Raw genomic sequence first — 9,279 nt, 5'->3', positions numbered from 1 at the left:
TTTTCTTAACCAACACTGGGATCGAACCCAGAACACCGTGCTTTGTGAGCATGCCCGTACCTAGCGGGGTGGGGTGGGCAAGAGGGACAGCTGCCTCCCCTGGAAAAAATCGGAGCACCCAATAATGCCTTTGGTAGTCCCAACGATCGGTAGCCCCATTGAGTACAAAACCAACGACGAACGTGGCTCGCCCCCCTACCCCCCCACCCCCCGCACACTAGCTAGGAGCATGTAGGTCAGTGTCGCGTCATACTCGACGAGCCAGCGTGATACCTATCATATTACCTCAGATCAATCTAAGTAATAATAGATATTTAATGCATGTTTGCGTAAACAAACAGTGTGTGAACAATGAATGCAAGTTATCGCAGGTAATTATCACCTTATGGCGGACCAGATAAATATTCGGGTGGAGTCTGATCACGACGCCCCCTGGGAAACCTTTTAGATGATGCATAATTTAAATGATTAGTTTACTTCCATATTCGTTATCTTTGTTATATTAATATTACTTTTAGATAATAAAGCTTCGAGAACTATAAAGACCTAGAGTGTGCAGATATTGTTGGGGGCGTGGGGCTTTATTAATGTAATTTTGTTCAACATCCCATCTCTCCCCATAAACCTTCTGGTTACAAAATTGGATTGATAATAAACTTTGAACATAAGAGACATGCTATCCACAGAGACGAAGGTATGTAAATATACGTGAATTTAGAAATGAAATAAATAAAATAGGTATCTATTTCCGTCAATGGCGATTGTTGTATGTAAATATATATATACACACACTATATGGTGGTTCTTCGTTTGCAAAATTTTGAAAAGTAAAGGGGTTACTCTCAAGTCAATTTTAATAGGTTTGAACGAAATGTACAATAATTGTGTATCATCTGCAATCCGCGTGTAGAGATTCGAAAATTGCCGAAATCAGGATTTTTCAGGGAAAATGTGTCTTTTTCCTAGACCCCTACTTCTTCTGTTCTGGCTACCGGTGTAACCCAAAGGATCCGTCCTCGAACTGATCTTGTTTAGCTTATACACTAAACCACTTGGTCTCATAGTAAGACATCATGAATTATTTTTTCATATTATGACTGCGGATGATACACAATTGTACATTTCGTTCAAACCTATTAAAAGTGACTTTCAAAGATGAATATTAAAACTTAGATGAAAAAAAAATAATTTTTTAAACTTAATACAGATAAGACCAAATATTTGGTTATTGGGTCTTCTTTAAAAAGGAAAATGTGAAACTTTGATTTATCCATACAGGCAGGTGTCACTTATCAGTCAGCCAGAAATATTGGTGTGATTTTTAATTTCAGGTGATAATTTGCTCCATACTGAGAAAAATGCCTATCTCGTCAGTTTCAGCGAGAAGATTTTTGAGGTTGCTGCCCCAAAACTGTGGAATTTTTCTCAATAAGGAGAAAATTATCACTTGAAGACCAATTGTCGACGAGATTCATTAAAAACATAAATGATTACTAAAATAAGTAGGTGTTAGGTCATTTATACATTTAAAAACTAATAATAAAATCTTATATTCAATTCTAAAAATTACAGGAAGTGAGTGTAGTTTATAGGTGTGATACGATCTCTATATAATCTTCTAGAAATAAAGTGAGCAGCTGAATTTTGTAACTTTTGCAGCTTGAATGTCAAGTTGTTTTAGGGGTACACAATACAGGACAGAATTAAAAGATTCTATGTGAGAAATAACTAATGAATTTATTAGTGTATTAAAGGGACAATAACACTCTTGCTGGCTTGACAGCTCCAGAAAATAAATAATAGCCTTATTCTAGATGTTTAAGTATCCTACCTGTTGTGTATATTATCCATTAAATCCTATTTTACTTGTCCAGAGGGTTCGAAAATATTTTTAAATCCAAGTCACATTTGAAAAGCTTTACGTTAGACTTTTCAAATCATTTAGTTGAATTTTTCCAATTTTTTAAATTAGGTGTGTTAAGATATAATTTGTATCATCAATTAATTGGAATATTGTAAAATAGTACAATTTTTTGACCAGAATAAAGATCGGGACATATTATTCAGTTACAACAGGAGTGGTATTGAGCCTTTAATATTGATGTATTTCACTTTTGTTTCTTAAATTAAAATAACTTATTTTACAGATATTGTTTATGCGATTTTCCAAAGACAAAGTTGAATTAAACATTACACCAATATTTCCGGCTGACTGGAAGTGACAATGCAACAACATCACCTGCCTGTATGGATAAATCAAAGTTTCACATTTACCTTTTTAAAGAAGACCCAATAACTAAATATTATGTCTTATCTGCATTAAGTTTCAAAAAATTGTTGTTCATCCAAATTTTAATGTCTGTGATACAAGTTTTAATATTCATCTTTGAAAGTCGATTTTAATAGGATTGAACGAAATGTACCATTGTGTATCATCTGCGCGGATCCAGGGTTGGGGGGGGGGGGAGGGCATACGAACAGTGACGTGCAAAGAGGGGAGTAGTGGAGGTGACGACTATGGGCATCAAATCAGAGAGTGACCAAAAAATGTTTTCAAAAATTTGAAATACAGTCTAATTAGTAATATTGAGGAATTATACAATCTGATTTAAACACAGATCCTATTTCATTTCGTTTTACTTGTCTTTACTACAGAGACAACCTGACTTACACTGGCCAACGGGTTGTACTATCTGGATTTGAGCCTGCTTGATTACCAGATATTACAACCTTCCCACACGAGGCATTAAAACATATTTATGAAAATACTTACAATCTGATTTCCGTATGATGAATAACAATACACTTTATAGATCTTATAAATAATGGAAATTAGATATACATTTCAATTAATATACCAAACGTTACAAAATATGATTCTTCATATTATGGTTAATCCATTGAAATGAATACTATAACATGATCATTATTATAAATGATTATATATGTATAAGTCCATTACAGAACGGAATAAAACATTTTATCCCTAAATTTCACGGAACTTCCTTGTCATTCCACCGTTTATTCCGTAAAATAACAGGATTAAGTCCATTATAGAAGGGAATAAAACATTTTATCCCTAAATTTCACGGAGAGTTCCTGTTAAATACTGAATATTCCACAGAAATATATAAAACACGTAATTTCAAGAAATAATTCATGCTTTTAACACAATTTTACCAAAAAATCCTTCGATTAACAGAAAAAAGGTATTAAACTACGGAATTCGGCCACATCAAAAATGGATATTTTTTACAGTGTAGGATCTGGAAGATATGTTATCGTTGGCGTGTTCTGGATGATGTGAGTGATTAGCCGTGAGGTGCACGGAACTGTAGGTAATCCACTAGGAACATCAATGCTGATTAGTTAATCAAATGTCAGACGTCATAGGGCCAAAAGCCGCTCGTATGGCCTCTGACGCGACCTCCAAAAACAACTGGTCAGATGTTCATGTATTGTAGGGCATCGAAAGTATAAAAAACGAAACGAAATACTGATCTGTATTTTAATCAGATTGGAGGAATTACCGACGTGCAAGAGGGGAGTAGGGGAGGTGGCGACTATGGGCATCAAATCAGACTGTGACCTAAAAAAAAAAGCTTTTAAAAATTTGAAATACAGTCTAGTTAGTATTATTGCGGAATTATCGAGAAAACTATTCATTCAAGAAATGCTTCTAAACCAAATGTGAAACATGCCTGTTATCAAACGTAAATAGAGTCGAACTTTCTTAATTTGTTTATTTAGACATGACAGACGTATCTTAAACGTCAGACCTAATTACAGGTAACCTAACTGATTTGACCTATAATCCGATAAAGGTGACCTATATTGTCAAGTGTAAAAAGTAAATAGTGTTATGAAAAAAACTTGCTACTGTTCCTTTGTCATTGGCGTTCGCATTGTTCTGCACGTATTATTAATTAACACTTAAATTATATGCGTATAAACTAAAAATAGCGAAGTGCACAATATTGGTTGAGGGGGTAATATTTTGGAGTTACATCCCTTGAATTTGATTCCAAACGCTATTCCAGAAAATACTAGAATATCTCAAAACATTATATATCAGTTATCTAAGATGACGAATTTATACAACGCAAAATTACCAACACACGATGTGCAAGTAAGTACTTGTAATAATTCAAACTGTCATTTACCATGCATCATTACATGTAGGCCTAACTAAACTATGAATTTCTGATAAATATGTGCTGTGTATTTCTATCATACATGTATATAATAGCATTTATTGTAATATAGCTTAGTTATAACGACATTTTCTTCTTTCCACACTTCCGTATTTCGCGTTTCATTGTTGGCTCAATCCTATGTGATAATTATGTATATACCCACTGCCCAAAAACTGCGTTTATGTCATAAATTTCTTTTGTCCAACAATATAGAATTCAGATAACAGTACATGCAATTCAGTTTAACAGTTAACATGATTCTGAAATATTACAGTAGCCCATGGTTACAACCGTTAATTATATTATTTTTTTTATATTAACTACGAAGCTAAAATTAAAAGCTTAATCATTTAATGTCACTTATGGTCTTTAAGATTTAATTATCTTTTTTACCTCCTATTTCGAAGCTTTCAATAGCGACAGTTGGTCTTGCCTCAACAAGCCCGGATAAACGCTTATTTTCAATGCATTCTTATCACATTTAAAGCTTAACCCATCACTGAATATTTTATATTGCCATTGTTTAATTGTTGATAGCCATTTTAGGGACATGTATAACACTTTTGACGCCACCATCTGTCGCGTTTTACAGTAATTGCGTAGTACAAAGAAACCGCATTATTGTCTGGGCACGAGCTACCTTTCACCCTGGCTCTTCGTCCAATCAGATTGCGATATTTCATTTCGACCCGCCCACCTTAGATTTCTGTTAACATTCAACAGTTCAATAGTTTTATTGAGATAGATATACGTGTTGATTCTGTGAGTAACGTGATCGTTTTTCTATTAATTAAAGGATGACTTTACCAGAAGCTGGAGAGGCAGCAGCTTTTCTTAAGCCAGAAAAGTAAGCAAATCTGATATTTTTATCTTAATTTTTGCGCTAGAATTTGTTTTCAACTGTTTCATATTTAGCCACGTGAATAGCTTCTTTTGTGACAGGTAAAGATGACAAAGGGGAAATCAGCTGATGGTCATAGATATTATTAAGAATAACGCAGTAAAATGTTATTATACAGTCTGGCCAGTGACCGTGTTAGCATAACAAATATCGCATGATGCAACACTGCTGCATTTTTACTAATTATGGAGACGTTTGTGGTTGCGTAAGCTTCTCAAGCGCCAGGCCATGTCTCCTCCTTTTGAAATGTTCATTTGTGCATAGGCCCTACAGCCAAACCCACCCAGGATTGTTCATTATGTTATTAACAGACATCCAATGCAAGGTCGATAAATTAGAGAATATTTAATTTGCAAAATGACCGCAGTGGAGCTGTAATTAAAATAGAAAGTTAAACAGAATGTTTTAGAAACAAAGGTCTTATTTTAGTCGGACTACGTGAGTTTATGTGACCTAGATTGACCTTCCTTTAGTGTTCAACTTGCCTCGTGGAAAGCAAACAGATGGCGAGCTGATAACTTAGATTCTCAAAGTATTCAGCATTTAAAATTATGATAAGATCTTTTGACTCGCAATTTTAGCCCACTCAGCTACGCATTCGATAAATCGGGGTTGCTTGCAGATGTTTTCCCATTTCTGATGACGTCACAGACAAGTTCGTCCCGTGACTAACGTCATGAAATCGTGATCAGACTGGTTACCATAGATAAACAAAACAATACCAGACGGTGTTTTATAACTAGGCCTGTTTACTATTATTTACTGGAAACCACTAGCGTTTTATTTATTGCAATGAATTATAATAATGATTATGAAAGTAGCGGGGTCCTGATATTTTGATAAAGTCTAATAGCATAACTGTTTGTTTACATTCCCCATTCCGTACCAAGTTACAGGCCAAAAATCAAACGAACTAAATGATGATCATAAATAAATTTGCACTTTAGGATATAAGACTGTAATATTAAGGTCTAAAATAGACAGCAGGCGCTCGCCTCTCATATTTATCACCACCTTGCTATAGAAAATGGTTGAATAAGCATAGATAACTGTTGAATAAGCAAGCGTTAAATTATGCTATAAAGTATAGAGATTCCAGTGACCACGTGGCGTTGGTGGATAATATATTACAACAAACAGACAGTAGTTCACTTATGTCTTAAACAAAATAATTTTGCTAGATTATCGGATCGGATATGGTACTTCGGTTTCAAGTATAATACAACCATAATCCTGACATTTTAATGGCCCTATTCACTTATGATCATTCAAGATGCTGGTAACGAATGTCTTTTAGAGGGTATTTTGCCCATCCTTATTCGTCTGAAACGTTACCTTGCAATTTTCCCACAGAGCTCCATAATGATTAGATAGAGGGGAAAATGGGGTTTAAAGTCCACTCGATACAAACTAGGTCATTTCGGGACTAACATTCAATTTTATTTCAATAATTCGCTTGCGTGTAGGGGGCTTTAGCAGTGGGAGAAAACCGTAGGGCCCGGAGAAAACCCACGAGGTTGCACAGGTGACCGAAATCCTCGTCACGCACAAGGGGGAATCGAAACCACGCCACTTGACGCAATGATAGACCTGATCCAACGCGCACTAGTTAGCCATTCGGCCACCCAACCCCCAGGGAAAGAGACAGAAATGGTGTTTAACGTTAACTCGTCACAAACTAGGTCACTTCGGGACTAACATCGTTCGATGTGGGAGAAAACCGAAGGACCCGGAGAAAACCCACGTGCTTGAACATAATGGCAATGTATATATCTGGACTATTGGAAACAGATTTTCAGTTGATTTATAGAATGATTCCTTGTATTTACTAACGTTCTTTTTTGCTCTTTCAGGAAATGTTTGAAGAAGTACATAGGGAACTCTCTAAGAGAGAGTATGTGGCAAGCTATGGAAGAGCAGAGAATAACTTGTGGTGTTATTGACTGCGCTAAATTATTAAAATGGTGATTAATTAATTAATTTACTATTTCATTTATCTGATTCTTAATTAACCGTAGAAGTACCTACACCTTTTCAAGTTTGCTTAACTAAACCCTTATTTTATCTGCCGTTTGATCAATTAACTTGTATGTCAGAATTGTTTCTGGCCATGGTTTTGTGTAGCTCACTCGGAGAAAGACGTTGAAATATATCTTTTATACAAACAATAAGTTAGGTTTAAGAAATTATATTTGAATTATAAAATTTTGTTTTTCTAGCTATTACGAGAATGTGATGTTATGTGTTTTACCGGAGGCTGGTAGTGAAGAGGTATCGGTTCATATTCAGCATACATTAATTGAAGCTTTCTGTTGGGAAAATGATATAAGAATCCTGAAGGTAAGTTCTTTGATCTTTGAGAAAAGTTGGTTAAGCGTTTTAGTAGTCTAACGCTGCGCTTTAGATTATAAGATCTGTCAATGAGTCAACTGATCTGATTTCGATCCAATGCGGCGGTTTGGTGGCCGAATGGTTAGCTCGTGCCCGTCTGTCGTTGAGTCAACTGGCGTGGTTTCTATTCCCCGGTCGTACGGGACAAGGATTAGGGTCCCCTGTCCAACCTCGTGGGTTTTCTCCTTGTCCTCCAAACAAAGACAAAGACCCCTACGCACATGCGAATTATTGAAATAAAATTGAACATATGTTAGTCTCGAAATTATCTGGTTTGTGTAGAGTGGTAGAATCGACGTTAAAACCCCCCTCTCTCTCTCTCTCCCTCTCTCTCTCTCTCTCTCTCTCTCTCTCTCAAGCTTGTACAGAGAAGGAGTAGGATCATCTATTCAACCTCGTGGCTTTTCCACTTAAGCACAAGTGAATTCTTGGAATGGTAAATCCTATCCCCCCCCCCTCTCTCTTGACTAAATAGGTACATGCAAATGTGTTTTATATTCAATCAAATAAGATGAAAAAGAGAGTTTGAATCTCCTAACTTAATTATATTCAATCAAATAAGATGAAAAAGAGAGTTTGAATCTCCTAACTTAATTATATTCAATCAAATAAGGTGAAAAAGAGAGTTTGAATCTCCTAACTTAATTATATTCAATCAAATAAGATGAAAAAGAGAGTTTGATTCTCTTAACTTAATTATTTCTGCTGTAAGATTTATTACATTAAGAGACATTTAAAAAACAAAAAAGAAAAAGAAAAAAAAACAATTTATTTTCCAACTTTGTTTAGATTACTGTAAATAAAATATTTATTAACTGAAATATTTGGATTGGTTCAATCAATACACACAATCATATACTTCTACCTCCAACATTATACATGTAAGTTTTCTGTATATATTAACTGTTACTTATAATAGTCGATGTGAGTATTATATAGGTGATTTACCTTTTACAAGGTGCGCAAAGTTCACACCGATCAATGAATATATATATATATCTCTATACAGTAGAGACTATAATATCTGTGTTAAGTAATAGGATTTCCTCTATTTATTCACAAGAGCAAAAACACCTATAAAACATGATTGTATAAATAGTTAAACGGAAAATAAATTTCCACGCTTCTTTGTTTTAAATGAATTTGGCGTCGTTTTTATGTAGGCTTACTGGTTAACACACGTATGATATTGTTACGTAAATTTCTATAGGTTGCAAGGATTTCTATGTATGTTCCAATAATAGATTTAAAATTGTCATTCATCATTTTAAAGACGTTTAAAGACAAATGTATGAATATTTAAATGATATATCTATATAATATTACACGATTAGTAATTTCACACTTTTTTTATTTGAATATTTTGATAAATGATAGGTCTAACATTAAAATTATTGTGTACTGTCGTGTAGTCAGGGTTATTATGAAATGCCACCTAATCAATACTTGATATACTTGAAACATTTGGTAGAAATCGACATTAATATTTCGCTGAATCTCATTTGTACTGTATTCACAGTAAATTGAGTTCGCCCACACTAACACAATAATAATAATAGGTATATAGTATCACATGTTATTTGTTTTTCATTCAACATACGACTCAACTAACACCCACCATTTCACAACATAATTATGTGACATTTACACAAAAGTTAATGGTGTGTTTATTCCGAACTTGTAATGCATACTATAGAGTTAAATGTGCGTTTTATGTTACATCGACTCCAGAATTGAAAGACCATTGTAATAAACAAGCCTAATCCACTGAGAGCGATGGTGATCGGATAT

The 9,279-nt window shown here is 34.6% G+C and overlaps 1 long non-coding RNA gene across 1 annotated transcript; it reads left to right on the top strand.

Annotated features, from left to right (window-relative positions):
• The first annotated feature begins 4,023 nt into the window (after positions 1–4,023).
• On the top strand, positions 4,024–7,439 carry LOC126818204 (uncharacterized). The gene is made up of 4 exons (XR_007679164.2): positions 4,024–4,129; positions 4,993–5,043; positions 6,951–7,061; positions 7,317–7,439. It is a non-coding gene; the product is annotated as an uncharacterized LOC126818204 (long non-coding RNA).
• The last annotated feature ends 1,840 nt before the right edge of the window (positions 7,440–9,279 follow it).

The sequence above is a fragment of the Patella vulgata genome, chromosome 4 (genome assembly GCF_932274485.2).
Source record: "Patella vulgata chromosome 4, xgPatVulg1.2, whole genome shotgun sequence".
NCBI lineage: Eukaryota > Metazoa > Mollusca > Gastropoda > Patellidae > Patella > Patella vulgata.
Note: the sequence above shows the minus strand (reverse complement) of the source record. Positions and strands in the feature narration are given on the sequence as shown.